General features: G+C 43.7%; 1 long non-coding RNA gene across 1 annotated transcript in view; it reads right to left on the bottom strand.

Moving 5' to 3' along the window:
• The window catches only part of LOC129502903 (uncharacterized), a 37,703-nt gene extending 17,497 nt beyond the window's left edge, over positions 1-20,206 (bottom strand). The window contains exon 1 of the long non-coding RNA XR_008663071.1: positions 19,867-20,206. This is a non-coding gene — a long non-coding RNA (uncharacterized LOC129502903). The remainder of the gene's footprint in view (positions 1-19,866) is intronic.
• Between the last annotated feature and the right edge of the window lie 5,339 nt (positions 20,207-25,545).

The raw sequence follows: 25,545 nt of genomic DNA, 5'->3' as shown, positions 1-25,545 counted from the left end.
ATGACAGAGAAATAAATGGATATCTTTTTTACATTACTACCATTTTGGATTTTCTGTCATCCACAGTAGAATTATTATTGATGACAAAGCAGGAATATTTGTACTCCATTTTAATAAAGTTATGTAGGTGTGTGTGTTAGGTCCAGCCACCTAACATCCATTCTCTCATTTTAATATCATTCTGATTTCCTTTTATTGAACTGCCACTCTGTTGCTGTGTGAGGCTGTCGTGGATGGTCATTCTCTCTTTAATGCATCCAAGTCTCCTTTCATCAGGTCCTTCTCACAGTCCTGTTTCAGTGAGAAGCAAGGCAGGGTGTTTTAAAGCTCAGTCCTAAGTCCTCTTGATTTCTTGACTGTGCTCTCCCACAAAGGAATTTATCATCCACACCAGCTTCTGCTGTATCTATAAACAGAGGGTCACAAAATACATCTCTAGCCTTAGCCTGCCCCTTGAATTGTTTGCATGAATCAGTCAGAAATGAGTGATACACTCAGACTGGCACAATTTGGGTGGGTAGACAGGGTATAGGGAAATTAAAAGAGGTAGCACAGTGTTCTGGAACAAGCAAGAATGCAAGCCAGACCCAGGCTTGAATGGGAAGGTGTCTGACAAGAGCTGTGACCTTTGGTTCAGAGATGCAGCCTTTCCACAGCAACTTGGCAGGGAAGAAGCCAGGAAAACAAAGACCCAACTCACTCCTTTTCCTCCTTTGATATCCTGTTAGTGCACCCCCACTGAACTAATGTGATCTGAAGCCAGGCGCTTCATTGATGCAGGTCAGCCCCATAGGACTGCAAGCAGGGTGGAGAGGTGATCTGGAAGGGCAGAAAATGTGGGGAACAACCCATATATCCAGTTACCTACTTAACATCTTTTGATGTCTCAAGGCACCTGAAATTCAGCATGCCTCAGATGAAACCATTCATGCAACCCCTCCCAAGATTTAGCCAACTGATCTTCTTTCATTATTCCAATCTTAGGAAATGGCATCATTACCAATGTATTTATGCAAGCCAGAAACTGGAAATTATTCTTGGTCCCTCTCTTCCCCTGTCCATCCATACTTAGTCTATTGCCAAGTCCAGCTACTTTTATGTAACCCAAATTCAGCAAAACAAAACAAAATTCATTCTCTCCCAGTTCTTTGATTCTTGAGAACAAAGGTACAAGCAAGGAAGGCAGGCCAGGCTGAGACTGCTAGATCCCTCTCTATTATAAACTCTGTTCTTTAGCCTCTCTTCAATCTCATGAGACCCTTATATTTTTCCAGTAAAGGTTCTTTTTGGTCAACTTAGTGATAATTAGTTTCTGCTGCTTGAACAACAGCTTTAATGAATAAAGTAAAAATGTTTAATTAGAAAGCTAACTAAGAAAGTACTTTGCTCCTCAAACATGTCATCACTCTTTATGACTTACAAAATGTTTGAAACTGTTCTCTATCTTTACATATCTTCTCCAGAGAGAGGTATTAAAAGATAATTCTGTTAATTAAAAAATGTAAAGTACAGTTACGTATAATTCAATCATAGCATGGGCCTAAATGTTAGCAGTGGGTATAACATAATCAGAGGAGGAATTAGAGGTGATTTGTATTTTCCTCTTTGGGTCTATGGTCTCCATGTCTTCTACTCTAAGTACTTATCTTTGTAATTGAATTTTACAAAGTAAGTAAACATTATCTTAAAAAATAAATTATACTGTATTGATGCTGAAATAATAGTAAAAATGCTTTAATACTACATACCAAGGCAAATAGCAAGAAAGCAGCTATTACAGAACTGTACTTAAGAACAAAACTAAGGTTTGGGTTTGGGATGGGTGTTCTAGTGACACATACACAGTGGCTGAGGTCATTCATTCAATGTGTATCCATAGATTGCTTATACTGTCTTACTTATATTTCAAACAGGTTGTTTGACTAACAGACTGCATCTTCATTATGTGTCTCTGCATAGCATATAGTCCATAGAGGTCTAACAAATACAAATGAATGAAGACTTTCATTCCCCCCGCCTTTTTTTTTAAGATTTTATTTATCTGAGAAAGAGAGAGCATGATCAGGGTAAGAAGGAGGGAAAAGCAGACTCCCCACCAAGCAGGGAGCCTGATGAGACACTCAATACCTGGATTCTGGGATCGTGATCTGTGCCAAAGGCAAACACTCAACTGACTGAGCCACCCAGGCACTCAAGACTTTCATTCTTAAAACACTTCTAGTCTTGTAGAGAGTTACACAAAGTGTGGCATGGGAACCCCCTGAATCACAGCCACCTGTGGCAGTGGTTCAATGAAAATGCTTAGGTTACTCCCCAGGAACCAGGGGAGATGACATATTGAAATGAGATTTAAAGCTGATTTTGAATGATATAAGGCGGTAAGGAAATCACTGGCCAAAGAAACAAGAATATGGCATTCTAGTTAGTATAAGACAAAAAAATATTTAAGGACATAATTCTAGAGTTTCCCAATTTAGTAACTTGTAAATACTGTGTCATAACAACAGTATTACAGATTTATACTTCTACTACCAAGACAGTATACATGCTTGAGTTAAAAGCTGACTGCTGGCACTATGGCCTGAAAAAGTAATTAACATATTTATTAATTATCCTTCTGTTTATACTTCAAATAGGTTAATTGTTTGACTAACAGACTATACCTTTGTTATAAGTCACATGTGATCAACAACAAGTTGGACTTTTACAGGTAGCGTTGAGTTAGAAATATCTCATATTTCATACCTGGAGCCAAGTTCGACTGACTCTATACTAACACTACCTTTAAGTTCATAGAACATCCAGAAAACTTACATGTAAGTTGTTTTCTAAAAGTTTACTACTGAAATATTAACAAAATGATTACTTTAAAATTGTAACTCCCTATTCTGCTTTTACCTTGCCTTAATTGTAGTTAACTCATCTATCCATTCATCGATTGATTGATTGACTGATTCTGTCATTCAAACATTCATTTACACAGAGCGCTGTATACATGTGTAATGGAGATTCAATAATAATTAAATGCTTCCTCAAAAAAGAAAAGTTTGTGGATAAATTTACAGATAAAATGAATAGGAGAGGTAGTATCTAATAAATGCCACAAACTGAAGCATACAAAGTACTAAGAGAGCTCAGAGGTGAGAAAGCTGGCTGCCATTGGGTTTCACAGGACAGCTTTGCCATTGACAGGCCAGATAATGAGGGAGTAAAACTGACAGTCTCAGCAGTTGGATATAGGAGTGGAAGAATCAAGCAGATGCTTGGAGTCTGGGTAGTGATAATGAAAGCCAAGAGAAGAACAGCTTTTGAGATGGGGGAAAAAGGAGTTCTGTTTAGGGCCAAATCTAATATGCTGCTGGGATTCTCTAAGGAGATATGAGAGCAGGGAGTTGGGAAAACTAGTCTCTGGTCCTGGAGAGGGTAGAGGGCTGAAGGTCTCACTCAGGGTCAAGGATGGAGTCAAGGCTCACTGCCAATTCAAATTGTGGCCTAAGTTGTGTTGCTAAGTCTCTTTGATTTTCAACTTCGTCCTGTGCAAAGTGAAAATGCTGTGTTAAATCCAAGTCCCCAAAGCATGGTACACATACACTGCAGGATTTTAGGTGGTCCACATGGAAACCTCATTTAAATGTTTTCTATTTATTTTCATGTGTTTTACCAATATATATGCATATATATGTATATATATTTATATATTTACTAAGTATAAGTATATAAGTATATATATACTGATATATATTGCACAAGAAAGCCATATGTGTATATATATATATTTTGCACAGGAAAGCCTTGATTTCATTGACATTATTTCTTTGGCTAAGTAAAGAAAAAAGGCATGTTGGTTGTTTTTGTTTGTTTGCTTTAAGATTTTATTTATTTATTCATGAAAGACACACAGGGAGGCAGAGACATAAGCAGAGAGAGGAGAAGCAGGCTTCATGAAGGGAGCCCAAGCAGGACTTGATCCCGGGACTCGGATCACGCCCTGAGCTGAAGGCAGATGTTCAACCACTGAGCCACCCAGGCATCTCGGCATGTTGGTTTTTAAGCAACATTACATTATAAAGGCAATAGTCTGGTAAGGTGGAAATTGTGCAGATAGCTTGTAAATGCAAAGTTTGTGAGGCCAAATTTTAGGTTGTCTAGAAGGTGCTTAATACAAAATAGTCCTAAATTCTCTCTAAAATCATAGGTTTGATGGTATTTTCTTAGGTGGAAGTGAAGGACTAGAGAAGATCATCAAGAAAGAGTATATGAAACAAGAAAGGCGCTCAGAGCAGAGCCTGGAGTATCCTACACTCAGGAATGAAGAAAGAGGTGGGACCAGGATGAGGCAGTCCTGTCAGCAGCCCCAGATGGAGGGAGGGGTGCTGCAGGCAGAGAAGGAGGCAGGCAAAGAAGAGTGGCAAGGAGTATGCCTCTGTTCTTAACTCCAGAAAGTGGGACGCGGGGAGATTTTACTGTGTAGAGGGAGCAGAAGGTGGAGGAGACAGCTAGTTACTTGTAATTCACATGCCAAGTGGAAGTACTCTGATCCCATGATTCAGTAAGCTGAGAGAAAAGGAGGGTAACATTAACCGTACATAGAACAACAAACTCAATCACGCTTTGAATCAAATGTCCCATGCTCTATGTCTGCATCTACTCTTCTAAGTGTGGGCAATTCATTCTGACATTTAACTGGCGTCTAACCAGTTCCAGACACTATTCAAGGTGGTGGGGATTTAGAAATAGATGAGATACAGCTACTGCCCTAAAGTGTAGAAAGGAAGGCAGACATGTTTATAAATTGTGTCCAAGATTGCGAATCCGGAGAAACCACCAAGGAGCCAACACCGATGCAAGTGCACGAGAGTTTATTTGCAAGCTGGAGCTTGGGTCCAAGTATACCTGACACAGCGGAGCAGGGACTTGGACCCCGGAAGTGGGTTACAGCTGGGTTTTTAAATGGGCTGGTCTAGGGGATTTTCAGAATGGGTGGAGGATTTTCTCAAGTTCTGTTTACATTCTGATATGGAGCTTTCAAGGGCATTGAGCTCTCTTCTCATTCTAATATGGGGCTTTCTGCCATGGGTGTGGGCTCTGTTGTCTTTCTGACATGGGATTACCTGCTGAGGACATTCTGTAGTTTTTCCTGTAAAGTTCAGTTCTTATTCAGAGGGGCCTAAGATGGCTCTACTTGTGCTAATGCTAAACTTGAGGTGGAATGGCCTTAATTTTTCTCAGCCTCCACATAAATAAATTATAATTCAGTGTGAAGAGTCCAATTATAAGAGTACATGCAAGAAACAGCAGAAGAGAAAGCATAAAACTCTGCTCCAATGAGAATGGAAGAAAGGGTTAATCAGGAAAGACTACCCAAATTGGATGACCCTAAGTCCTAAAGGAAATTTTACATTTCTAAACACTTTAAGATTTATTTATTCAAACAAATATTTATTGAATGCCTATTATGTACCAGGCACTATTCTAGCTAGACATTAGGGATTAACAGCAAATAAGAGTGATTTTAAAAATCCCTGCTCTTGTGGTATTTACAAGCTAGGGAGGGAAGACAAGTAACAAATCAGCAAATAAATAATATTGAGATGGTGATTAAGGGCTATCTGGAAAAATAAGATAAGAAGGGAGGGTGGGAAGGGCTTGAGGTAGAGTGATCTGTTATTTTTAAAAGAGTAGTAAGGGGAAGCCTTAGTAAAAACAGGATCTTGGAACAAATTCCCGAAGGAGAGGAAGCAAGCCATGTAGCTTTATAGGAACAGTGTTCCAAGAAAAGGGAAAAGCAATTACAAAGGTTCTGAAGTGGAAGTATGCCTAATGTGTTTAGAAAAGCATAGAACAGAGTGAGTGGACACCCAGGAGTCATAGGAAATAGGTCAGAGAGTTAACAAAGAGCCAGATTAGGCTGAACATTTTAAGAGCTCTAGCAACCTCATCCAGGTGGGTATGTCCAGTAGACATTGGGCTCTTTGAAGCTAGAGTTGAGGTGTGAGGTCTGAGCTGGGCATAGATGGTCCACGGAAGGTATTTCAAGTCATGAGCCTGCATGAGACCAACCAAAGGAGTGAATGTAGATGGCGAACACAGGTCTGTGGACTAAGCCAAGAGTCCTCCAGCATTTGGAGATCAAGACAACTAGAAAGAACCAGGAAAGTTATTTTTTAAGAACAGGGGTAGCACAGCCTGTTTGTGTACTGATGAGTGTGATCTAAAAGAGAGGATAGCCCGGGTGGCTCGGTGGTTTAGCACTGCCTTCGGCCCAGGGTGTGATCCTGGAGACCTGGGATCAAAGTCCCACGTCAGGCTCCCTGCATGAAGCCTGCTTCTCCTTCTGCCTGTGTCTCTCTCTGTGTGTGTGTGTGTGTGTGTGTGTGTGTCTAATAAATAAATAAAATCTTTGAAAAAAAAAAAGAGAAAAGTTGGTGATAGAAGAATAAAAGAAAACTGCAGGAGCAATGGGTCTGAATAGAATAAAAAGAAGAATGATAGGAAAATATGCACAAAAATGTTTGGTCATTGACACATTTGAACTAACAGAAAACCCTCAAATAATCATTCATACATTATTCATCAATTCAGGTTCCCTCCATGGGCACAAGTGCTTGTGTGTATGTTTTTGACATTTTTGTGTAAGTATGGTACACATGGCCTGATAATAAACTTGTTCCTCTCTGGTATCATGGTGTTGAATATATCCATATTTGTGTTGTTCTAAAAGAGCATCATGACTTCCAGGCATTCACCCAATTATTCATTCAACAGATACCTATTGAGCACATCTACTATGTGCTAGACATTTTGACAAGTGCTAAGGACACAAATGGTGAGCAACACAGACATAGTTATCCTTGTCTTTAAGGATCTGAAAATCAGATCAGTAAGCAAGTATTTACAATACATATAAAAACTACAAAAGGGGCACCTGGGTGGCTCAGTGGTTGGGTGTCTGCCTTTGGCTCAGTTCGTGATCCTGGGGTCCTGGGATCAAGTCCTGCCTCAGGCTTCCTGCAGGGAGCCTGTTTCTCCCTCCGCCTTTGTCTCTGCCTCTCTCTCTCTCTCATGAATAAATAAATAAAATCTTTTTTTTTCTTTTTATTTATTTATTTTTTTATTTATTTATGATAAGTCACACACAGAGAGAGAGAGAGGCAGAGACACAGGCAGAGGGAGAAGCAGGCTCCATGCACCGGGAGCCCGACGTGGGATTCGATCCCGGGTCTCCAGGATCACGCCCTGGACCGAAGGCAGGCGCTAAACCGCTGCGCCACCCAGGGATCCCCTCTTTTTTTTTTTTTTCTTAACTGCAATGGTAGAAGTAGGTACAGTATGTTCAGAAAAGTTTAGAAACATTGTGAGAGAGGTCAGGAAAGCTTTCCTATAGAAGTAACATTGAAGCTGAGACTTGAAGAGAATAAATTAGCTAGACACAGGAGGAAATAGTGTTCTGACCTCTCAGCAAGTGTGACAGCCACTGTGTTTCCAAGTAATTTACATAGACCCATGATTAAAAAGCCCAGATATTTACATAAGGGTTGCTGCTTTCCAAGGCACTATCCACACATTATGTGACCTTTACAAAAATCTGGATATGTAATCAGTGCTGTGTTATTATCACTATATTACATGTGACCAAGTTGAGGTAGAGAGAGATTAAATTATTCCCTGTCTTAGTCTGTTTGGGCTGCTATAACAAAATATCATAAACTGGGTGGTTTATAAACAACACAAACATTTCTCACAATTCTGGAGCCTGGGAAATCCAAAACCAAGACTCTGACAGATGTGGTGTCTGGTGGTTCATGAATGGTCACCTTTTCACTGCGTCCTCACATGGTGGAAGGGACCAGGGATCTCTCCAGGGTCTCTATTACAAGAGTACTAATCCTATTCGTGATGGCTCCACCCTCATGACCTAATCACACCCCAAAGACCCCCATCTCCTAATAACATCACATTGGGGTTTAGGTTTCAACATATGAATTCAGAGGTGGAGGGAGGATGACAAAACATTCAGTCTCTAGCACTCTCTGAAGTCTTACTGGTACTTAAGGATCCTGTGCTTTGAAGGGCACACTGGCACTGCAACATCTAAGTGAGGTTTGTTCTTTTCAAATCAGTTTCTTGAGTAGAAATCTGATGCTACTATTGCTCAAAACATCTTTGCAACTCCTCTTCCACTCATACCCTTTGGCATGTAGAAAATGTTCATCCTTACAGCAAGGAATTTGGGGAATGTCAAATGGAATTTATAGCCAATTCTACTGGTCAAGTTTTTCTTTTTAACAGCTTTATTGAGATCTAATTTATATACCATAAAATTCACCCATTATACATTTATGTTGATGATTTTTGATAAATCTGTAGTTGTGTAGTCATCACCAAAACCCAGCTTTAGGACGTTAGTTTGTTTTCATTATCTCATAAAGCTCCCTAGTGCCCACATACATTTATTACCACTGCCCTAGGCAACCACAGATCTTATTTCTATGCCTATAAATTTTCCTTTTCTGGACATTTTCTTTAAATAGGACTATACAGCATGTGATTCTTGCTCCTACTTCTTTCACTTAGCATTATGTTTTTGAAGTTCATCCTAATATATGTTGTAGCACCTGTCAGTACTTTATTTCAATATGTCATTGAATAGTATTTCATTGTATGGGTATATCATATTTTGTTTATCCATTCTCTAGATGATAGACATTTGGGTTTTTAGTTTGGGGCTATTGTGGATGCTATAAACATTCCCATGCATATCTCTCTGTGGTTGTTTTATTCTGTTGAATAAGGCTTTTTAATATAGTCCGAGTTATGCAACCATTATCAATCACTATCTAATTGCAGAACATTTTCATCATCCTAAAATGAAATCCTGTATCCACTAGCAGTCATGCCTTATTTTCCCTTCCTTCCATCCCCTAGAAACCACTCATCTACTTTCTAACTATAGATTTACCTATTCTGAGCATTTTATATAAAGGAATCATACCAGGTGGAGCTTTTTGTGACTGACTTCTTTCACTTAGCATAATGTGCTCAAGGTTCACCCATGTCGTAGCATGTGTCGGTGCTTCATTCCTTCTTAGTGGCAAGTAATACCAGATATTCTATGGACACACCACACTTTAACCATACATCAATTGATACATATATTTGTGTTGTTTCCACTTTTTGGCTATTATGAATAATGCTGCTATGAACATTTATGCACAAATTTTTGCATGGACATGCGTTTTCAATTCTCAGTTCTCTGGGGTATATACCTAGGAGTGGATTTACTGGGTCACACGGGAACTCTATGTTCAACTTTTTGAGGAACTGCTAAGCTGTTTTGTAAAGTGGCTGCACCATTTTACATTCTAATCAGCAAAGTATGAGGGTTCCATTTTTTTCCACATCCATACCAACACTTGTTATTATCTGTATTTTTTAAAAGTGTATGTGTGTGGGGAAAGCAGAGAGAGAGAGACCATTTTAAGCAGATTCAACACCCAGTGCATGAGCCTGACATGGGGCTTGATCTCACAACTCTTGAAATTATGACCTGAGCTGAAATCAAAAGTCAGACACCTAACCTACTGAGTTACCAAGGTGCTCCATCTGTATTTTTTTAATATTCATCCCAGTGGGAATTGATAAGGTTTTGATCAAGGCTCTAATAATATTACGTTTTGGTAAAATTAAGTAAAACTAATACCACCAATAAGAACAAAAAGAATCCCAGAGATTGATAGCAAAACGAAGAAAGAACTTTTGTGTGACATAGTTTTGACTGTTAACAATTCCCAAATAGCTGCTTCCTATGATCCTGGAGTAGCAGTGGCATTGTAACCTGAATGTAGCCTTCGCGTGACCCTCAAGATGGACAACACGATTGTCTCCCTATGTCTGTCTGAGGATGCAGGAGCTTTGGGATTCAAACATTGTAGGTACAAAGATAAATCAGTCTGACTTCTTTGGGGGGCAACTGAGTAAGTTTCAGAGGGCTTAAAGTGAACAATTTCAGCTCTCAAAATTTATCCTGAGAAAATAGAGACACACACAAAATTTATGCACAAAGATGTTCATCACAGTATTATTTATAAAGACAATTACTAAAGGCTTTAAATTCTTAAATTTAAATCTTCTTTGTTCTTCTCTATATTTTTCAAATCTTCTATTGTTTCTTTATATAATTAAAACAATTCAGAATAAATACTATTTTTTAAAATCCCTATGAATCTTCAGGGTCCAGCCACCTAGGCTGCATCGTTTTTTATGCTTCTTTCAATCTTCTAGGTGTTCCTCCTCCCTTGGCACTCCAGGTACATGTAGGGCTGGACCTGAGGCAAAATATACTAAGAGAAGGATTGTTCCTAATGATGGAGATATGTCACCAAAAGTGACTTTTTAACCAGGTTTCTAACTCTTCAAAAATGGAATATACTTCTTGATATTCAAGAGTTGTTTCTGGGATTATCAACAAGAAAATTTTTCTCTTTTCCCTAAATAGGCTGTGGAAATTCACTTTTAACCAGCCTTTTAAAAGGGGTTGAGCAAACTTGTGATGTTTCCTACAAACCTAAGATGGCGATATCCCTGGGTCGATCCTCCACAGTGAATGGCTGGCTTACTCCTGCAACTAAGGAGAGAAAACTCTCAAATGCAGACAGTGATCCGTGGCTAAATCTCAGAGAAAGACTCCTTTGTAATGAGCTAATCAAATAATAACAACCTCATAGAAATAGCTACCCAACAACAGCCTTGCAACTTTCCAGAAACTGCTTATTAAACCTCAGGGCATTATATATACTTCATGATTTCCCTACCCAAATGAGTAGTTTCACTAACAAGTTTTAACTGGTAAAGTAAACTTTCCTCATTCATGTAGGAAATCTGCAAAAAAAAAAAAAGAAATGTATATGTGTGTGTGTGTATATATATATACATATATACATACATACATATATATATTACTATAGAATTCAGCATTGTTTTATTACCTACACTAAATCGTCTAGGCAGATAGCCAAAAACCTCAAAATAAGCTTCCCTTTAGTGCAAATAAATATCAATGAATAATTTAAAAATAGTTCATTATATTGAATTATAATCAGCAATATCTGAGATTATTACATTCTATATTTTATGTACTGTTCAACTGCTTTAATTATAATTTTGAGTTTTTTTTTAAGATTTTATTTATTTGAGAGAGAGAAAGCACAAGCAGGGGGAGTGGCAGAGGGAGAAGCAGGCTCCCAGTCAAGTAGTCCCATGCAGGACTGGATCCCAGGACGCTGAGATCATGACCTGAGCCAAAGGCTGACACTTAACTGACTGAGCCACCCAGGTACCTCGGTTATGTTTTATATAATAATAATAAAAGAAAAATATCACATGTCACTAGTGGATTATAACAACAGGTATAATAATGTTAAGTAACAATGCATCCTTAAGTGTAACTCCATAAAGAAAATTCACATATATCATAGCTTAAGAACACTTTAGAAAATATCACATCAATATATGTTTTTTTTTAGATTTATTTATTTATTTATTCATGATAGACATAGAGAGAGAGAGAGAGAGAGGCAGAGACACAGGCAGAGGGAGAAGCAGGCTCCATGCCGGGAGCCCGACGTGGGACTCGATCCCGGGACTCCAGGACCACGACCTGGGCCAAAGGCAGGCGCCAAACCGCTGAGCCACCCAGGGATCCCCCCACATCAATATATATTTGAATGGACTTGTAATACCAGGCAAATAAACTAGCAAACAAACCAAACATTCCCCTACTTGATTAAAACAGCAATACAATGTCCGTTAGCAACAAACTTCGTAACAGAGAAAGAAGGGTAGGGGAGAGAAAAAGAGAAGACAGGGAATCTAAAATTTCAGTATCAAGTCCCAGAACAAAGTAATCTTAAAAATGTTCTCTTCTCCAGATATGTCTCATAGCTCATATTCATATTAATGTACAATAACCTGTTCTGCTATATTTTATTCATTTTTATTGATAATTGGAATTACTAAACTTTTCTTAGCTTTAAGCACAAATTGAGCACTCTTAGTGAAATGTTAGCAAATCCATCCTTGAAATGTTATGTATCATGTAAATGGCCCACTTCTGGCAAACCTATGTCCACAGGGCTTGTATCAAATGACTACAGTTAAGAAGGACAAAAATGTTCCAAAGGTCCTCTGACCAACAGTATAACCTCATGCATTGTGTACCACAGGTCTTCAATCAATAAAGGAGAAAGATTGGAGAATTTGCTAAGCACATATACAAATCAGAAATCATGTGTTTTTTTAAAAAAAATGAACAGAGGGTATCCAGTTGGTTAAGTGCCTGCCTTTGGTTCAGGTCATAATCCTGGGATCCTGGGGTCAATTCCCACATTGGACTCCCAGCTCAGTGGGGAGTCTGTTTCTCCCTCTCCCTCTACCCCTCCCACCTGCTTGTGCATGTGTGCATTCTCTATCAAATAAATAAAATGTTTTAAAAAAAGTGAAGAGAGACATAAAAGGGCTATCCTTTTTGAATCCCTTACAGTCAACCAGATACAGGATTTAATCAATCTCAGAACATGTTCCTCTTCTGAAATAGAGAAAAAGATCTCATAATTATAACAATGTCACATATACCACATCATACCAGGAAAGCTGATGAGTCACTGGAAGGGGCCTCTACACTACTTGAGAAAAGCCATGTCAAACCTGACCCAGCTCTTCATGCCTTTCCTGCGACTATGTCAAGGGACTCCTCTGCTTGGCCCCAAAGACAGGTGGGAGGCAGAGCATCTGCCATACCACCTGCTATTTCTACACAGAAGAACCCCTCACCCTCCCCTCCTGGACTACAGCAGAGTCATCCAGGAAAAATACCCTATTCTCAGATCTGGGCATAAAGGAGTGGGTGGCTATTTAAGGTCTTTCATTCTGACTTACTGCACCCCTAAGAATAGAGTTCTCCTTTAAGAGATTAGGTGCTAAGAGGGCTCAATTCTGATTATTGCCTGAATTAAAACCTGTTACAATTAGAGAAATTGGGGCAAACTGCCCCTGCTGGCATAACCCTGGAGTCCATCTATCAGAGATACTAGTATTAACATAAATGACTTGGTTCTAGCCTGCAGCTAGATTTGGGCATGTGGGACACAGACAACCCCTAAGCCACCTTAGTAACCCAGAAGGTTCTATAGCCCAGAAAAATTATGATTTGGGCTCATAAATAAAAAGTTAAAATATGACCAAAAGAGAGGTCATATTTCACTTTATTGTATCATGAGGTTACATGAAAATTCTGTCAGATATGTGTACCACCACTTGTATTATTTGTGTGCTTCTTTTAATTAAAACTGTAAGCTGCTTTACAAGTATATAAGTATATACCAGTTACTATTTTGGCAGGGGAGAGAGGGAGAGAAAAAGAGGGGAAGGGCAAAGGGAAAGGGAGAGAATCTCAAGCAGACTCCCCACTAAGCATGGAACCCTACATGGGGCTTGATCTCATGACTCTAAGATTGTGACCTGAGCTGAAACCAAGAGTTAGACACTTAACCTAGTGAGCCACCCAGGCACCCTCAATGTATTTTATATTTATTCTGCACATCTTTTTCTTGTCTTCATTTCAAATATAAACACATTATGTAGTTATAGTTAAGATTTTGACATAATTTGAGTGCTGCTGACAGTCATAACAAATTAGAAATCTTTCTTGAGTAAAATTTTTAGGTGTTTTTCCCTTAATTAGTTTGAATTTGAAGATACCACTCTGCTCATGCACAAACAAATGGAATATTCAAAAACCTTTTAAAGCAATACTTAGGTTGGAAACGAACTATGATATTTGATCTCATGTTCAAATGTTATAATGAAGTCTTTATTGCAGAAATGATTATATAATATTTAAATTTCTCCTATAAATCAATAGCACTCAATCGCCCTTCTTTTATCTCTCAAAGCAATATCTAGATCTATATATTTCTTAAATTCTTCTCATTTCTAATTTTTTTAATGTTAAGACATTATATTTCCTGCAATATCCTACTTCAAAGGACTCAAAATCTTAGAAATTACCCACATCTTCTTGAAGTATGAATACCAGGCTTCTTTTATTTTTTAATTTTTTTCTAAAGATTTGATTTATTTATTTGAGAGAGAGAAAGGGAGCATGAACAGGGAGAGTGGCAGAGGGTAAAGCAGACTCCTTGCTAAGCTTGGAGCCCAACATGGGGCTTGATCCTAGGACTCCAGGATCATGACCTGAGCTGAAGGCAGATGCTTAACCCACTGAGTCACCTAGTCGCCCCATCAGGTTTCTTTTAAATTACGAGGCTACATAAGTTAAAATATATATATACATACACACACACACACACACACACACACACACAAATGCACCTATAATCCTTAAAAACTCAGTCATTATTACAGAGATTGATGATATGGTAATAAAGGAACTCTGAAGTACACTGACACAGGTGAGGATGTGGTCAGTATAATGCAGGCAGCAACAAACCATTTGTCTTTCAAAGGACCTCAAATTTTAACAGAACTGAAGGAATAATGGCAAACAAGTTTCCAGAACTGCTAAAACCACACAGGAAAACCCAAACCAGCCATCTAAGACAGATGGAGACAGATGCTTAGGGCTATACAATAAAACTTGTCTAAAGAGAGTTACTAGGGAAAGAAAAATCTCAAGTCTCAGAAGAGAAGGTAATTAATCCAATTATTTCCATGAATTTGAGCTTCTTGCTACAATGTTTCTAGAACATTCATGTGACTGTGATCTTGACAGTATGGTCATTTATTTATAATACAGCAGCAAGGATCTGATATAAAATTATAATATTCCAAGAGTACTTTAGTAAAATGCTTTATATAGAGTAAGAATTTTATATTCCTGTTACTCCCTCACTTATTATTCATCTTAAAGTTAACTGAGTAAGAGAGAATGGTTATTTGGGAGCAAGAGGAAGAAAGAAAACTGAGGAAGGCCATCTATATAGAAAAAGGATTGGATGAAGTGAGCACTGTTTGGATTAATTATCAGGGTAGACCTCTATTCATTCATAATCCTACGCTACTTCTGATAGCATGAGATTCACACTGTGTTGCAAAGGACTTTTTATTTGATTTCCTCACCAATATACCATAAGCTTACAGATAAAGATGGTGACTATTCTGTTTTCCATTGTGTATCCACCAATTACACAGGGTCTAACAGACAATAGGTACTAGTAAATGTTAACTGGATGGATGGATGGATGGATGGATAAGTAGGTAGGTAGGAAGGTGGATGGATTAGCTCATGCAGCTGTGGTGTTAGGGAGCTGCACAATCCTTGGCCACAGTAGATAGCAAAGTTGCTTCATTTCCATGGAAAGTTGGACTGCCAATACCACAGTCACAAACATCTCTCAGATACCGTTAACCTCTCTGGAACAGTTTGCTCAAATTACCACTGTTTACCTAAAAGAGATTCCAAATATCCAAAGAGAAATCTTAGAAATCCAAACCTAAAAAATGATAGAAAATGTACTACCTTCTCTTAATTGGCAATACCTTTCAGGGATAGCTCTGGTCAGGGATTTACTGCTGGGATGTCTGAGTGGGTTGATATTAACAAATCCATCCACATGATACATCATATCAATAAGAGAAATGATAAAAATCTTATGACCATTTCAATAGATGCAGAAAAATCATGTGACAAAGTACCACATCCACTCATGGTAAAAACCTTCAGCAAAGTAGGTTCAGAGGGAACATACCTCAACATAGTAAAGACCATATATTAAAAACCTGCAGCTGCAGTGCTTGGGTGGCTCAGCTGATTGAGCCTCCAACTCTTGGTTTAGGCTCAGGCCATGATCTCGTGGGTCATGGGCTCAAGCCCTGTGTCAAGCTTCACACTCAGCAAGGATTATGCTTGGAGATTCTCTCCCTCTCCCTCTCCCTCCACTCGCACATGTGCTTTCTCTAATAAATAAATATTTTTTAAAAATAATAAAATTAAAAACCCAGAGCTAACATCATATTCAATGTGGAAAAATGAGAGCTTTTCCCCTAAGATCAGGAGCAAGACAAGGATGTCCACACTCACCACTTCTGTTCAACATAGTACTGGAAGTTCTAGCAACAGCAATCAGACAAGAAAAAGAAATAACAGGCATCCAAATTGGTAAGGAGGAAGAACATGCACTGTTCCCAGATGATGTCATACTATGTACAGAAAACCCTAAAGACCACCAAAAACCTACTATGAATTCAGTATGGTTTCAGAATACAAAATCAATGTACAGAAATCCATTGCATTTGTATATACTAATAAGGAATCAGCAGAAAGAGAAATTAAGAAAACAATCCCATTTACAATTGAACCAAAGAAAATAAAATACCTAGGGATAAACTTAACCAAAGAGGTGAAAGACCTGTACTCTGAAAATTATAAAATACTGATGAAAGAACCTGAAGTCAATACAATCAAATAGAAAGATATCCCATGATAACAGATTGTAAAAACAAACATTGTTAAAATGTCCATACTACTCCAAAAGCAACCTACATATATTTTTTAAAGACTTTATTTATTTATTCATGAGAGACACAGAGAGAGGCAGAGAGAGAAGCAGGCTCCCTGCAGGAGCCTGATGTGGGACTCTATCCCAGGACCCGGGGATCACAACCTGAGCCAAAGGCAGATGCTCAACCACTGAGCCAGTCTAGGTGCCCCACAATCTACAGATTTAATGCAATCCCTATCAAAATATCAACAGCATTTTTCACAGAACTGGAACAAACCATCCTAAATTTTGTATGGAACCACAAAAGACCTTGAGCAGCCAAAGCAATCTAAAAAGAAAAAGTATCTAAATGTGATACCTGAAACTGTAAGAATCCTAGAAGAGAACACAGGTAGTCATTTCCCTGACATTGGCCATAATAACATTTTTCTAGATATGTTTCCTGAGGCAAGGGAAATGAAAGTAAAAATAAACTATTGGGACTACTTCAAAATAAAAAGCTTCTGCGCATAAGTGATCAACAAAACTAAAAGGCAAGCTACTGAATGGGAGAAGATATTTGCAAATGACATATCCAATAAGGGGTTAGTACTCAAAAGATATAAAGAATATACAACTCAACACCCAAAACCCAAACAATCCAATTTAAAAATGAGCAGAAGACATCAACAGACATTTCTCTAAAGAAAATATCCAGATGGCCAACAGACACATGAAAGGCCAACTCAGTATTACTTACTCATCATCAGGAAAAAGCAAATCAAAACCACAGTAAGATATCACCTCACACCTGTCAGAATGGCTAAAATAAAAAACACAAGGAACAACATGTGTTATCAAGGATGTGGAGAAAAAGGAACCCTGGTGCACTGTTGGTGGGAATACAAACTGGTGCAGCCACTGTGGAAAACAGTATGGAGGTTGTTCGGAAAATTAAAAATAGGGGATCCCTGGGTGGCTCAGTGGTTTAGCGCCTGTCTTTGGCCCAACGTGTGATCCTGGACACCTGGGATCGAGTCCCACATCTGGCTCCCTGCATGGAGCCCGCTTCTCCCTCTGCCTGTGTTTCCCTGCCTCTCTCTCTGTCTCTCTTGAATGAATAAATTTTTTAAAAAAATTAAAAATAAAAAAAAATAAAAAATAAAAATAGAACTAACATGTTCTAGTAGTCACTCTAGTGGGCATTTACCCAAAGAATACACAAACCCTAATTTGAAAGGATATACACCCCTATGTTTACTGAGGCATTATTTACAAGAGCCAAATTATGGAAACAGCCTGTGTCCATCCATAGATGAATGTATAAAGAGGATTTGGTATGTGTGCACATATGTATACACACATATACAGGGTGGATTATTACTCAGCCATAAAAAAGGAATGAAATCTTGCCATTTGCAATGACACTGAAGGAACTAGAGAGTATAATGTTACGCAAAATAAATCAGAGAAAGTCAAATACCATATGAGTTCACCACTCACATGTGGAATTTAAGAAACAAAACAAAGGAAAAGAAAGACAAACCACAAAACAGACTCTTAACTACAGAGAACAGATGGTGACCAGAGGGGAGGGGATGGGGGGGTGGGTAAAATAGGTGAAGAGGATTAACAGTACACTTACCTTGATGAGCACTGAGTAATATACAGAATTGCTAAATCACTATATGATGCACTGAAACTAATATAACATTACGTGTTAACTATACAAGAACTAGGGCAGCCCCGGTGGCGTAGCAGTTTGGCACCGCCTACAGCCTAGGGCGTGATCCTGGAGACCCTGGATCGAGTCCCATGTCAGGCTCTCTGTATGATGCCTGCTTCTCCTCCTGCCTGTGTCTCTGCCTATCTGTGTCTCTCATGAATGAATAAATAAAATCTTAAAAAAAAAAAAAAAACCTATACAAGAACTAGAATTCTTTAAAAAAAATGTATGGTCCTAAAAAAAAAAAAAAAAAGTATGGTCAGAGACATGCTGGACATCCCCTCCAAAGAGAAAGACAAGCTATTACATCTTTCACCAACTTTAATGAAGAAGGATGCCCAATGCCATGTAGGTGTCTCTGGGTTCTGGAGGCATCGTCTTATACCGCTAGCAATACTTTTATGACCTAAATATGGAGTGGGATGAATAGGGGCTGGATTTGAAAGCTGTAAGACAGGGAAGGGATCTGCAGCAAGTCCAGACTCCAATGCAAGCAGCCCTCCTGTTTGAGTCATATGACTCAGTGGATCCGCTGGTGTTATCAATGGAAGGAAAATACGACGTGTGAAGTATGTGACAAGCCCCATTGAAAGAATCGTAACATAGGTCCCTAAGGCTTGGGAGTAAGGCCATGTCTTCTGGGGAAAAAAACTCCTGGCATGCTCCTGGGCACTGGTAGAGACAGAGTGCCTGACATAGGACACCAAGGGACCAGCTTCTAGAGCTGCCCATCCGAAGCCCCATTAAGACACAGTGTTGGGGGATGCCTGAGAGGCTCAGCAGTTGAGCATCTGCCTTCATCTCGGAGCATGATCCCGGGTCCAGGGATCGATCCTGCGTCAGGCTCCCTGCGAGGAGTCTGCTTCTCCCTCTGCCTATGTCTCTGCCTCTTTGTGTCTCTCATGAATAAATAAAAAAATCTTAAAAAAAAAAAAGACAGTGTTGGACTGGCCCAACAAAATGAAAGTGGTGTCCAGACTGAGCATGAACAGGATCAGAGGGCATAAGCAAGCTGCATGAGAAGGGAGACCAGACCCCAACGTACCTGCTACTATTGCACCTCAGCTCCCACTTTACGGCTGCATGGGTGATTCTGTATGACTAACTGAAGATGGAGGAGAAAGCTTAAGCTTGATTTATGGATGGGTCACGTCAGTATGTGCGGGCAACCTGAAAGTAGACAGCAGCTGCCTTTCAGCCTCACTCAGGGGTGGCCTTGCAAGACAGTGGCAAGGGAAAATTCTTCTTGTAGGTACACCTGGTTATTCATTTTGTGTAGTAAGAGAAATGGCTTAAGGTTAGAATACTTATGGATTCACAGGTGGCATCAAAAGGGCCAGCCTTTGGTCAGGGGCATGGAAAGAAAAATATCAGGAGATGGGGGACAAAGAGGTCTAGCAAAGAGCATGTAGTCAGACATATGGGCAAGGACACAAAGTATGAAGGTCTGTGTATCCTATGTTGGCATCCACCAGTGTCCATCAGAGACAAGGTAATGAGCAATCAAGCAGGTAACAGAACCACGTTCAGTTGGTGCCTGCCACCCTTTGCCATCAGCTATGCGAGGGCTGGCATCTGGTCACAGTGGAAAAGATGGGGGCAATACCTGGGCCAGGAGCACGGTATTCATGGACTCTCACTTACCAAACTGATTTTGCTACCGGTGATTCAATTCGAATGTAAAGAGAAGAGGTATCAGGTCCACGAATGGCACTGCTGAAGGTCCAGCAGACGCCAGCACTGAGCCTCGGGTATGGCGCCACGCCCCCAAAGAGACTGACTAGGTAACTTGGCAACAAATTAACCTCAACTGGGCTGCCTGGATCCTGCTTGGATCCTGGGAAAGCCGCATATTCTGAGGACAGGCTTGCCCTTCCCACCTGCAGGTCCCGGGCCACACCAAGGGCTCCGAGAGTGTTGTGTCTGCTGGTGTGAAGTCGCACAGGGCACCGCAGCAGAGCTCGGGGCCACTTCCGTCAAGGGCTCCGAGTGTTCTGTCCCTTGGTGTGAGGTCGCACAGGGCACCGCAGCAGAGCTCGGGGCCACTTCCGTCAAGGGCCCGAGGGTGTTCCGTCCCTGGTGTGAGGTCGCACAGGCACCGCAGCAGAGCTCGGGGCCACACCGTCAAGGGCCCGAGGGTGTTCCGTCCCTGGTGTGAGGTCGCACCGGCACCGCAGCAGAGCTCGGGGCCACACCGTCAAGGGCCCGAGGGTGTTCCGTCCCTGGTGTGAGGTCGCACCGGCACCGCAGCAGAGCTCGGGGCCACACCGTCAAGGGCCCAGGGTGTTCCGTCCCTGGTGTGAGGTCGCACAGGCACCGCAGCAGAGCTCGGGGCCACACCGTCAAGGGCCCAGGGTGTTCCGTCCCTGGTGTGAGGTCGCACCGGCACCGCAGCAGAGCTCGGGGCCACACCGTCAAGGGCCCAGGGTGTTCCGTCCCTGGTGTGAGGTCGCACAGGCACCGCAGCAGAGCTCGGGGCCACACCGTCAAGGGCCCAGGGTGTTCCGTCCCTGGTGTGAGGTCGCACCGGCACCGCAGCAGAGCTCGGGGCCACACCGTCAAGGGCCCAGGGTGTTCCGTCCCTGGTGTGAGGTCGCACAGGCACCGCAGCAGAGCTCGGGGCCACACCGTCAAGGGCCCAGGGTGTTCCGTCCCTGGTGTGAGGTCGCACCGGCACCGCAGCAGAGCTCGGGGCCACACCGTCAAGGGCCCAGGGTGTTCCGTCCCTGGTGTGAGGTCGCACAGGCACCGCAGCAGAGCTCGGGGCCACACCGTCAAGGGCCCGAGGGTGTTCCGTCCCTGGTGTGAGGTCGCACCGGCACCGCAGCAGAGCTCGGGGCCACACCGTCAAGGGCCCAGGGTGTTCCGTCCCTGGTGTGAGGTCGCACAGGCACCGCAGCAGAGCTCGGGGCCACACCGTCAAGGGCCCGAGGGTGTTCCGTCCCTGGTGTGAGGTCGCACCGGCACCGCAGCAGAGCTCGGGGCCACACCGTCAAGGGCCCAGGGTGTTCCGTCCCTGGTGTGAGGTCGCACAGGCACCGCAGCAGAGCTCGGGGCCACACCGTCAAGGGCCCGAGGGTGTTCCGTCCCTGGTGTGAGGTCGCACCGGCACCGCAGCAGAGCTCGGGGCCACACCGTCAAGGGCCCAGGGTGTTCCGTCCCTGGTGTGAGGTCGCACAGGCACCGCAGCAGAGCTCGGGGCCACACCGTCAAGGGCCCAGGGTGTTCCGTCCCTGGTGTGAGGTCGCACCGGCACCGCAGCAGAGCTCGGGGCCACACCGTCAAGGGCCCAGGGTGTTCCGTCCCTGGTGTGAGGTCGCACAGGCACCGCAGCAGAGCTTGGGGCCACACCGTCAAGGGCCCAGGGTGTTCCGTCCCTGGTGTGAGGTCGCACAGGCACCGCAGCAGAGCTCGGGGCCACACCGTCAAGGGCCCAGGGTGTTCCGTCCCTGGTGTGAGGTCGCACCGGCACCGCAGCAGGGCTCGGGGCCACACCGTCAAGGGCCCAGGGTGTTCCGTCCCTGGTGTGAGGTCGCACAGGCACCGCAGCAGAGCTTGGGGCCACACCGTCAAGGGCCCAGGGTGTTCCGTCCCTGGTGTGAGGTCGCACCGGCACCGCAGCAGAGCTCGGGGCCACACCGTCAAGGGCCCAGGGTGTTCCGTCCCTGGTGTGAGGTCGCACCGGCACCGCAGCAGAGCTCGGGGCCACACCGTCAAGGGCCCGAGGGTGTTCCGTCCCCTGGTGTGAGGTCGCACCGGCACCGCAGCAGAGCTCGGGGCCACACCGTCAAGGGCCCAGGGTGTTCCGTCCCTGGTGTGAGGTCGCACAGGCACCGCAGCAGAGCTTGGGGCCACACCGTCAAGGGCCCAGGGTGTTCCGTCCCTGGTGTGAGGTCGCACCGGCACCGCAGCAGAGCTCGGGGCCACACCGTCAAGGGCCCAGGGTGTTCCGTCCCTGGTGTGAGGTCGCACCGGCACCGCAGCAGAGCTCGGGCCACGTCACAGCCGCGGAGCAGCAGGTTCGGCCCGTGAGCCCCGCACGGCGGCTCGCGCCTGGTTCCTCAGAAGCGGCTGCTGGCCGGGGAGGGTGTTCAAGGCCTTGCCCCTGGGAGGACGGCGTCCACCGTCTGGATGCGGCTGAATTCCCAGGCCGAAGGGCCTTCCCGCGGCGTCTCCACGAGCAGGAACGGATGGACCAAGCGATCCGGATGGAGGCTCCGCGGGGCCGCGGGACCCGGCGTCCAGGCGTCCGGCCACAGGAACCGGCGGGAGGAAGACAACTCACCACAGCGCGTGCGCAACTGCCGGCGGCCCTCAGGGCGCGGAGGCCCGCGGTCCCGCCGTGGGGTGGGGACGGAGGTCGAGGGGCGCCGCCCTCCTGGCCCCTCCCGCCTCCCCGCCCGGCGGTGACGGCCTCGTGCCCAGAACCTTGGGCTTCCCGGCTGAGGCGGAGCGTGACGGGAACTCAGGAGGTAGGAAGGCAGGGCAGGGGCGTGCTCCGCTCGCCGCGCCCCTCCAAGTCTCCCCCAGGAAGCGAGGCCCAGGAGCCCCAGACAACAGCGCTGCCAACCGGAGCCTCCGCGCGAGGGGAAGATGGACGGGCCCAGCACGAAGGCGCGGGGAGGCGTGGCCTTGGGGCGCAGGCCGGAAGGGGCGGGGTCAGCCCATGCTCCTCACTGATTGGCCGCGGCGGGGGCAGGCCCGCCCCCCCACTTCCGCCCACCTGCCTCTGCAGGTGAGCATCCCTAGGAGGACCAGGGCACCCCAAGCTCCATCTTCGCGGCGTCTGCTCCTGCAGAACCAACCTGAGACAGGACTGTGTCAAGCACGGCCGGAATTGTTTAGACTTTTTCCCCCTCCTTTTTTTTTTTTTTTGCCTTCTCCCATCAGCTTTTTTTCCCCTAAATATTAACCGCTTCCAGTTTTCTCTTTTTAGAGCTTATCGAAAGCGCGCTCTCAGTGCTCAGGCCCCGCAGCGCAAAGTGGGCCCGAGTCTCCACCCCCACCTCTCCAGCTCGCGCTCTCTCTGTTGTTTCTTTTTCTGCTTCTCCCTTTACTGTCAATCCCCAGGGGAGGGAAAGCTTAGGACATGCTATATTTTGGGGCCAATCCCACATATCCTTTCAAAGTAAATTAATGCTAATAGTTTAATAAAGTACACCCGGAGAGGTATTTGCGTTTTTAAAAAGTGATAATCCAAAAAAAAAATGTGATTATCTGGGCAGCCCAGGTGGCTCAGCGGTTTAGCGCCACCTCTGGCCCAGGGCATGACCCCGGGTCCAAGGATCGAGTCTGCTTCTCTCTCTCTCTCTCACTTTCTGTGTGTGTGTCCCTCATGAATAAATAAATAAAATCTTTAAAATAAAAAGTGATTATCCAAAGAATGTTTCTCTAATGGAGAATTTCCGGCAACAATTATGTAATAATAAGGTTGAGCCTTCCCTACATCCTTCCAAATGCGCCATTGCTTTGCCTGCGTGCAGCCTCTTGGCTCACTGAAATACCAGAGAGCATTAAAACAACAAAAATAACAAATGACTGAGTTCTTATTACATGCTAGCCATTGGGCTGGGCCTTTTACATTCCTTTAAACCCCACACCAGCTTCGTTTTAGATAAATAGCTGAGGCTTGGAAAGCCTAAGTGGCTCCCCAAGGCATGCAGCTTGGAAGTGGTAGAGAAAAAAAATCCACTCAGCTATTTTGACTGCAAGTGCCCAGCCCACTGGAAGAGAAGGAAAGCCGCTCCCAGCTGGCACACAACTGCGGTGCCATTAGCAACAGCTCAGCAGCACACCACAGAAATCAGCACACACTTTGTTGTTGAATGATGTTCAAAAGGCATTTTTCACCATTTAGGGTCTGAAATAATATACCAGACTGTGAAGAAAATGTTTGGGTGGGACATTCTTGGATCAAATTTCCCAAATTTTCTGTTAATTTTCATACCAAACTTTAAAGCAATAATGAAGCTATCTACATATATGAGGGCTGTGGGTTGTGGAAAAAAAAAAAAGCCCTATCCCTGCCCCCTCTTGGGGTGGAGAGCTGCTATGTAGCCAATTTCACTCAGAGATCCAAACCTAGATGTTAGTGATGGGCAGTTGTTAGAGGTAGTAGTAGAGGTGCACTCAGATGGAACAAAGATGCCATGGCCTTAACCCTCCAAGGACTACAGTGGTTGAGCCCCAGTGAATAGGTTTGGCTCAAAGAATGATAGCTGATGTGACACAGCCGAAGTGCCTAGAAGCCGCCTCCCCTCCAGTGCAACACTGCCTTTCCTTGTGAATTCCAACTCATCCAGTGGTAAACAAGGAAAATATGGAGAAGTGATACTGGGATCCCTTACACAACCATTTCAGTAAGTGCTAACTCCTGCTTGGTGAAAGTGGCAGATATTTAGGGGCAGGTAGAGTGGCTGTGATAAGGGGAATAGTCAAAATATTTCAACCATTATTGTTGGACCCAAAGAGCCCAAGTAAAAGTGATTCCTGGCAGTAGGCCGCAGGACACAGCAGCCTTGGGGTGGCCGGGTGTGCACTAGACATATTTCCTTACAGGACAACAATCCTGCTCCCAGAGGGACTGGTGTCTGAATGTACTCATAGCATCACTGATGGTGAGAGGTAGAGGGAGGATGGGGGACATATAGGACACCCCTCAGGCATGCCGGAGCCTTAGACAGTTATAAGGCTATTTCCCTCTAGTGCTGACCAGGGCTCCCTAGGCCTGACGTGGCTGGAGTGGTAAAAGGGCATTCAGGGAGCTTGAGCCACTGTCTATTTACCAATTGGAAAGGAGCTTTCTTTTTTAAGATTTTATTTATTAATTTGAGAGAGAGGTTGAAAGAGAGAGAATGTGTGGTGCAGGGAGGAGCAGCAGACTCCCCGATGAGCAGGGAGCTGGGCATGGGGCTCTACCCTAGAACCCTGGGATCATGACCTGAGCTGAAGGGAGACACTTACCCACCTGAGCCACCCAGGAGCTCCAGGAGCTTTTAATATTGTACCAATGCACACTGCTGTACTGGTAGCTGCTTTACAGGGAACACACGGACGACACATGGTGGCTTCCTAAACAACACAGGTGTTATGATCAAAAAAATCTTTGAGCTACTGATCATTTCTTCCAGAGGCTGTCTTGCTTCGGAGCTCCATAGATGCCTGGGGCTCGGCTGCAAACACTCAGCTAAAGTCTTCCCCATGGGCAGAACTATCCAGGGCAGATGTAATAATCCGGGGCTAGGTCCTACTCTCGAAATCAACGTGAACCTTGTGGGGGCCAGGAGATGCCTGGCATTATATCAGTTCCTTCTTATTGATCAG

This window comes from Nyctereutes procyonoides, unplaced genomic scaffold, assembly GCF_905146905.1.
Source record: "Nyctereutes procyonoides isolate TBG_1078 unplaced genomic scaffold, NYPRO_anot_genome, whole genome shotgun sequence".
Taxonomy (NCBI): domain Eukaryota; kingdom Metazoa; phylum Chordata; class Mammalia; order Carnivora; family Canidae; genus Nyctereutes; species Nyctereutes procyonoides.
This window is presented reverse-complemented; position numbering and strand designations above follow the sequence as displayed.